Here is an 8,639-nt window from a genome sequence, read left to right on the forward strand (position 1 = left end):
TCTTTTGACCCATTTTAGGTTTTGGTCTCCATCTTTTCTCTCCTATCCACTCCCCACCCCCATCTGTTTCCTCTTCCAGTAGCGAGGAACACATAAGCTTGCTAGACTTGCTGGTTCGAAAACAAGACCTATCAGGTTCTAGGGAGCCTATTGCTCGTGCAAATCTTGGAAACTCTGGGTGTGGGAGGGCAACTAGGAAAACGTCAGAAACCCAAATTACACAACCGGAAGGATCTGGGAAGGATCCATAGTCCATCCCGGAGCCAGAAGACTGTTCATCCCATCGCACACTGAGGCAGTGCAAACAAAAAATTTTGTTTTCAAAAGTAAACAGAATACTAAAAGAAGACAAATCAAATGACAATACTAAAAAAACAAAAGCAAAACCAGAAAAACAGTGTTCCTCTGCTGCTCAGAGATGCCAGCTAGTCCTGGGGCTCGGCTCTGCTACTCTACTGCTAAAGATCTGTCCAGCCCCACCCCAGGCCTTGCAGCAGCAACCTAAGTTTAAACCTGTGTTCTCCTCCTCAAAAGCTTAGGCTTGAATGTGGGCAGGAAAGTAGCTGCCCTGGAGGACTCGGATGAAGACCCAGAGGGTGCGTTTGGATCATTTACTGCTCTTACTGCTAGAGTAGTTGGGTCTGTCTTCAGTCCCTAGGAAATGCATAGAAACTTACAAACTAGGTCTCAGAAAGCAAAGCAAAACAAAACAAACAAACAAAAAACTGGGCATGCCCCCCTACCCCCACTTCACAAGCCACCACAACCCCACACCAGCTGATCACAAGGTGTGGCCAGAAGAGAAACTGCCTCTGCTTTATCCTTCACACTCTCTCTATCCCCATCCTTCACACTGGACAAAAGTGAAATCTTCTTTGATATAAAACACAGTATGGTGGTTTGAATGAAAATGGCCCCTATAGGCCATCCTAGGGCGTGGCCTATTAAGAGGTATAGCTTTGTGGGAGGATGTGTGTCACTGGGGGTGGGCTCTGAGGTTTCAGATGCTCAAGGCAGGGCAGTGTGTCATCGTCACTTCTGCTGTCTGCAGATCCAGATGTAGAACTCTCAACTCTGTCTCCAGCACCATGTAAGCCTGTATGCCACCATGCCTTCTGTCATGATGATAATGCACTAAACTTCTGAACTGTAAGCCAGCCCCAATTAAACGTTGTCCTTATAAGAGTTGCCATGGTCACGGTGTCTCTTCACAGCAGTAGGAACCCTGACTAAGACACAGAGAAAACCAGTAAATCCAACTGGATTCCCTTCTTCCCGCCCATTTTAGGTTTTGATCTCCATTACTTTTCTGTCCCAAAAGAACTGCCCTGTTTTCTAAATAAAAATAAGCCCCGTGGTCCTTTATTTTGTTAAGAAATATGTGTGATTTGGCTGTTCCCCAGTGCTACAAGAACTCACATCTGGTGAGGTCTTACACAACCACATTCCTGCTTCTTGGAAGTGCCTTCCACCTCTGTTCTCCCTTCTCTGCCCTTCCCTGTACCTCTGCCCTGCAGTATGGACCCACCATCCCAGATCTCCCTGAGAGGTGCTGAGGGCAACCCGAGTCCGTTCCCCCTGTGAGATTGGGGTGGGGTGAGGATTAGTGGGAAGATATCCATAACATTCTTTGTTACACAGAAAGCACTGTGGTTAGCCGTTCCTTCTGTGCACCACACATTTTCTGAGAACGGATATCAACTTGTATCCTCAGCCTGTAGTCAGTACTTGGCATGTTGTAAATACTTTGATAATATTAGTACAGATAGGTGTGGTGGCTTACACCTGTAATCCCAATACTCAGGAAGCTGAAGATCTCACATCTGAGACCAGCAAGGCCCTATCTCACAAACAAACAAACAAGCAGATCTTTACTGCATATAGCTGAAAAGGTCCATGGTTGCTTCCCGCCGCTCCAACCATCTTTTACCCTAACACCAGCATCTCCCCTGTGGTCCCTTATGGTGAAGAAGGTTATCCTCACTTGACCTCTTTCCACTCAAAAAAATTCTCCAATAAAAATCTATCAACAGGAAAACAATGCTCTAAAGAAGGAAATCTCTCTACAAGCCACCCCAGCAGGGCTGGCTGGCCTCTCAGACGCGCCCCTCCCTAGCCTCCTGGACAGTGGTCAAGAACCAGAGGACGGATGCAGTGACTCTGGCCTCGGGCACTTAACGCTGCCAGCTGGAGAGGACTTTGTTCCAGGATACCCAGATCTGTCCATTTTCCTGTCCTCATCCAGAAAACACCAACTGCTACCCCGTGAATTGGGACCCCAGATCACAGAGGAGAATCTGAGAGATGAAAGGAGATGGGTCAGGCAGAGGTCATTGCTGGCACTAGGCAGTGGGCACATGAGGCTTCATTAAGCTGATCTCCCTATTTTTTATATGTTGTAAAAACAAAACACGGGCAGTGGTGGCGTACACCTTTAATCCCAGCACTTGGGAGGCAGAGACAGGCGGACTTCTGAGTTCGAGGCCAGCCTGGTCTACAGAGTGAGTTCCAGGACAGCCAGGGCTATACAGAGAAACCCTGTCTCGAAAAACCAAAACCAAAACAAAACAAAACAAAACAAACTCTTAATTATAAGTCTATACTTTGCAAGAATTAGGGCAAGGAAGCCCCACAGTTTCTCTTTCAAATGGCAGAGGCAACTCCATGCCTAGGTTTCTATTAGAGAGGAGAAGTCCAGGACATTTCCCTAGCTCACTTGTCCAGAAGTTTCTTAGGTTTGGGGAGGAAGAATGTCAGCCTGTGTGAGCTGGAGCTGAGACTCTCCCCAGATCCTCATCCTACCTCATAGGACTGTCATGTGAAAGATGGCATTTGCGGCACCATGGTGACACCTTGAATGAACACAGTGGATGCTTGATGACATTCATTTGTTTTCCTGATGAAATACTGATACTCTGTTACATTCTTGCATTAAAAGGCTCATTGGAATCACACACCACAAGTCAGCTGGTGGCCAAGACACCCTGAGAAGGGAGCTTTTAGAGAAAGACTCACAAAACTCCATTGACTAAAACCTGAGCCCCCACTATCCATCAAGGCTGATATACATATCTACAGCAGACCATCTGCTTGCTGGAGGCACTGACTAGAGGCATGGAGCAGGCCAGGGTCCATGAATGCACAGTGCTCAAGGCCCTTGAGTATCCACAGGACAAACAGGAGTTGTCAGGAGGATGCTGAACATTAGAGGTTGCAATGACATGAACAGATACGTGTACACCAATATTCACAAGAACGCCAGAAGGCAGAAGCAACTCAGATGTCTGCCTACTAATAGATGAAAGACCAAAAGTGATATGTACATTGCTCTGATATTTAATGTCACCCAACAGGCACGCATGGAGGGTGTCCCCAGACGGTACCATTATTTAGGGAGCTGGAGAATGCACGTCATTGGAGTGTGCTTCTGAAGATTATACTGGCACCTGTTTCTCTCCCTATGACACCCCGTTTCCTGGCTACTGCAGTGTTCTTGATGGCTCTGCCCCACCACACCTTGCCTGCTGTGATGAACTGATACCTCTAAAAATGTGAGCTAAGATATCCTTCCTTGAGTTGCTTCTCTTAGGGGGGGGCTCATCAGAGCATAAAGAACACACAGACACAGTTTAATAATGTTAGCAGCCATAAGGAAGAAAATTCTGACACTTGCTGAAATGTGATGAATACCGTGGGAAGTGGTACAAACACAACGTAACAGAACTGGTATTATAAAGTATTTATTAACAAGATTGCTTAGGAGACATTAAATCATACCACATAGAATTTAGCTAAGGGAGAGGGCCTCTGAACACCCCAAAGTTAAGTGGTATGCTAATCAAGCCTGTTAAAGATAAGCAAAATTAAGCGATGATAGGATGTAAATATTTGTTCATCAGGACTGGCCAGCCATTAGGCCCATCCCCAGAGAATATATTTCTAATAGGAAGCTTAAGTGAGCTGCATAAGGGTACAGCCACTGTTAAGTCCTGGCCAGTCATAAAGGCCATATGGTGGTTTGAAAATGCTTGGCCCAGGGAGTACACTATTAAGAGGTGTGCCCTTGTTGGTGGAAGCATGTCACTGTGGGGATGGGCAATGAGACCTCCTTCTAACTACATGGGAGGCAGTCTGCTCCTGTCTACCTTTGGAACAAGATGTAGAACTCTTAGCTCCTCCAGCAGCATCCCTGTCTGTACATTGCCATGCTTCCTGCCTTGATGATAATGGACTAAACCTCTGAACCTGTAAGCCAGCCTCAATTAAATGTTGTCTTTATAAGAGTTGCTTTGGTCATGGTGTCTGTTAACAGCAGTAAAACCCTAACTAAGACAGACCCCCCCCCCATTCTCTTCTTAAGGAAAACATAATTTTGCCAGATGGGTATGATAACCTGGGTAATAGTTATTCAAAAAGAACAATAGTTGTGTACTTAAGAAATAATCCTGGCAATATCTTTGCTGCATTAATCTCCCATCTAGCCAAATGGCCAGACTTGGAGTCTCCTGATCTGTTTAAACTGTTCAAAGCCTAGCTTCAGGTTTCGATCTAAAAGAGATTTCAAGATAACAGAATATGTAAAATGCAGGAGCCTAAGTTGTATACAAGTTATTGAACTCTTCTATCCAAGGCCAGCTCCCATGTGAGCATGAGCCGGAGTGGGACCCACATGTGCTATCAGAGAGCCTTTTCCTTTATGAATCTGTAAGTGTGCAGAATGATTTCTCGCTGGAAAGGAATATTATTTCTGTAACAAAATAAGCCAAACACAAAAGGGGCAGATATTGAATGACTGCATCTGTCTGAGTTCCTGATGTAGTTAAACTCACAGAGGCAGAGGAGACATGGGGCTTATCTATCAGGGGACGGAAGGAGAGAAAGTGGAGAGTTAGTGTCTAATGAGGATGCTTTCGCCTTGGGCATGAGGCAGTACAGAGAGGCAGGGAAATGGAAAAGACACGGGAAGAGGAAGGACCACCTTTACCGTTGGATCTGGCTGAGCAGCCAGAACTTCAACAGAACCGATCAGGCCAGGACTACTTAGAGACAGACTGTTGGAGAGATATCTCGAGGGTATTGAGAATAACAGACCATGCCCAGTGAAGACCAGAGTGTCTGTGGTCTTCAGTTTACACTTCTCCATCATCCATACACCTAAGCAATGCATCTCATAAAACCACCTTACAATGTCATTCGTGAAAGGAAATCACTAAAGAGAAATAGACCTAGCAGTTCATGTATGTTTTTACTTACTTTTAGAACTATTTTGATTTTAAACTTTGATATACTTAAACCTTGTTGTAAGTTATATCCTTTAAGTATTAATGTAACTTAGGAGGCCACGGAATCACACACAGATGTGCGCATGCGCGCGCGCGCGCGCGCGCGCGCGCGCGCACACACACACACACACACACACACACACACACCATGAAAACACCCAAGAGCCCACTCTCAAGAAGCCCACACCCATGTCCCTGCGTGTGCACTGACCTTTTCTTACTCGAATCTCTATCTAATCATTCAATAAACTCACCTTGCTCCACTCACTGATCCTAGAATTGTGTACAGATGCTATTTTTTTTACCTGAAGTCTCTCCCTAAAGGCAAGAAGAAGTAACACAAAGAAACCAACTTATGTATTGGGCACTGAGTCCATTTATCCAAAAGCCAAATCATCGGTGGCACATGGCCATCAGAGGTCACCTAGGGCCAGGGGCTATGGGAAGGGGGACAGACTGCACATGGGATGATGGAACTAGAAACTCCATCTTCCATGAGATAGAGGGCACTTGAAATGTGTGTGTGTGTGTGTGTGTGTGTTGTGTGTGATACACATGCTTGTCAAAACTAACCTACTGTGCCCTGAAGAAACGCACATTTTCCTGAGTGTATATTATACCTGACTGTAGTTGATGTGAAGTCAAGAGAAGGGTATATATAGCTCAGAGGTAGAAATAACATTTAGCATCTGTGAAGCTCCAACACCACAAGCACAGAGCCTACAATGGAGAACAAAATTGCATCTGATATGTGCTTAGTGAAGCCCCTGAGCAGTCACTGGCGGCTTCCCCACGGAAGACCCAGCTGGGGAGCTGCAGGCTGTGTAGAGGGGTGAGCTAGTACTCAGAACCTGCTGGAGGCGAAAGCTGACAGTCACTCAGGATTGCACAAGTCTCTGTCCCTGTGGCCTCTTGGATAATCTGCAAGCATTTGGCTGAATGCTCCCTCCCAGCCTGTAAAAACATCTGAGGTGGGTGGATGGGGCAACCCCCTCTCAGAAGCAAAGGCGGGAGGATGGGGTGAAGAACTGGGGGAGGGAGGACTGGGAAGGGGGGCAACATTTTGAATGTAAATAAATAAAAACATTTAATAAAATGAATAAATAAATAAGACATTCCTGAGTTGCCATTTCTGTATTGCTCAGTCACGTCCAGATTCTCTTCTCTGTTCTTTCCCCTCCCCCAGCCCTCTTGTGGTTTCTGAGAGCCTAGAAGTCTTTCCTCCCCGTCCTGGTCTAACCTGAAGACTTCTAGGGACCCTGAAAAGCTACACCCTTCCCTCCAACCCTTCCCTTCAGGCTATTCTGGGTGTGGGGTGGGGAGAGTCTGGGAGTTTGGAGGGGGGACCATGCCAGAAGGCTTGAGTTTGCTCACTCAGCCAACCATCCCCTGTATAACAGGAGCTCTGCTGCTATTAATCCTCTGTAACCACGCACCTTCTAGAGGCCCAGTGGCTCTAAGGTAACCGCAAAGACCCATGTGTAAGCCCTCACTCTGCCACCTGGTCCCTGTGTGGCTGTCGGCAAGTCACTACTTACTCAGCCTGACTCCCCATCTATAAAATAAGGCTTGTGGTCTCTACCAAGCTACTGAAAGGACTCCTTGAGAATACAGGTCAAAAGAATATAGCAATGGAAGTTTCCTTTACCAGAGTGAGGGACACCGTGCTCACACTGGAAATATACCAGGTCAGCTGAGTTCACGTCAACATGCAGATGTGGGTCCTCAAAAAAAAAAAAAAAAAAAAAAAAAATGAAGATTGAGAGAGAAGCCCCTTTGAGAAATGCAAAACATGCTTGAGACTCTGGGAAGTACACACAGAGGTTAGGTTCAAACCAGGTGGGAGGCTGGGGAAGAAAGGAAGGGAAGAGGGTACAGGCTGAGGAGGGCAGGAGGCGGGGCAGGTGTAATCAGGACAGAAGCCAGGAGGTGGAGAGTGGGGGTGGAGGATTCTGGATGACTGCTGGAGATGCAAGAACTGGATGGAGGCAGGGCCCCAGAGAGCCCGCTGCAGCACAAAGAGGGCGTGGAATAAAGCCAGGTCCCCAGGCAGTGGGGATATTGCTGAGCTGTGAGAAAGACACAGGAAGTAAGAAACTGGCACCAAAGCCAAGAGAGCTCTCACCTCCAGAGACCCCAAACAAGACCAAAGATAGTCTGGGCAGAAGTAGCTAGCAGTGCATATGTGGCCCAGCTCTGGCTCCTATAACTACAGGATGCAGCAGGAAGCAGCGGGGACGGGGCGGACTTAGGAACCTGAATCAGACTTAGCTGGGCTTGTGTGGGTACACAGGGCCCATCTACACAGGGCCCGGGGCCGGTACTCTAGTGCAAAATGGCTTGGGGCTGAGAAAAAACACACAGTGGCCACACGCACATGGACAGGGGGTCTCCTCCTCCCTCCTCCTGTGCTCCTGGTTTCCAGCATCAGTTTATCAGTCATGGCCAAGTCTGAGAGGCAGGCACTATCAATAGCACACCTGACAGGCGAGGAGACCAGAGGTGGAACTGAACAGGAAGCACGCAGCCTGACCACGATGCTTCATGACTCCCAGGATGCTGTTGGCTGTCCTTCCCCTCACAGCTCCTCAGAGTGGCTGCCTTACCACAGATTGTATGGCAGAGAAGAGGGAGGTGCCCCAGATCCACCCGGACTTCTCACAAGTCCCGCTGCAGGTCTTTCCTCTAGCACAGGCATAGGATTCTGGGTCCTCCTTACAAGAGTAAGGTATAGCCTGGACTTTGCGGTAGGAATCTTGAGAACCAAGTGGGACAGAAGCCTAAGGCTTCTTTCTCGGTAATGCATTCACCCTACTGAAGGGTGTAAAGAAAGCTCTATCAAGCCCAGCTCCTTGGGGGGATGTTTCTTCCTCTCTGGGGAATTCTCAAGCAACCCTGGCCTCTCCCTAGAATCCATCATCCCAGCGTGGTTCTTAGAGTGGCCCATGCTTAGTGATCCACAGTCTAGCCTCTCATCTATGCAAGTGGTGGCTGCTCTAAAGTACAGAAGACAACTGGCACAGTCCTCAGAAGGTAGAGTGCTGGGTGGGCATCAGTCCAGGGTCCAGCCCGCAGGACTCTGCTTAAGAAGCAGGGCTCTCCAAGCTCTCTAAGGAAGAACACTCACACAGCCCCTCACTGGCATGAGGTATTTCTTTGTGTCAGACCATATTCTTTGCCAGAATATTCCTCTCTGTTGTCAACCTCTGAGAAGTCAGGATAAGTGCTGGGAGAACTTATGTTCTTGGGCCCTGCGACTGGTTGTGACATCGGACAGCATGCTAACTTCTCTCTCCTCAGTTTTCTTGATTCTAAGGTCAGGACTGTTGGCATTTAGTCTAGGCTCTGCCCCACAGT

General features: G+C 47.5%; 1 protein-coding gene across 20 annotated transcripts in view; it reads right to left on the reverse strand.

The window, feature by feature from the left end:
* Window positions 1-8,639, reverse strand: part of Nfasc (neurofascin) — a 173,911-nt gene that overhangs the window by 128,891 nt on the left and 36,381 nt on the right. The window contains exon 2 of one of the 20 annotated variants that reach the window (XM_029538291.1): window positions 6,931-7,006. The exons of the other annotated variants lie outside the window; for them this stretch is intronic. The gene's annotated coding sequence lies outside the window, so the exon portion shown is untranslated. The remainder of the gene's footprint in view (window positions 1-6,930; window positions 7,007-8,639) is intronic. 20 annotated transcript variants of the gene reach the window in all.

Source organism: Mus pahari, chromosome 5 (assembly GCF_900095145.1).
Source record: "Mus pahari chromosome 5, PAHARI_EIJ_v1.1, whole genome shotgun sequence".
Taxonomy (NCBI): domain Eukaryota; kingdom Metazoa; phylum Chordata; class Mammalia; order Rodentia; family Muridae; genus Mus; species Mus pahari.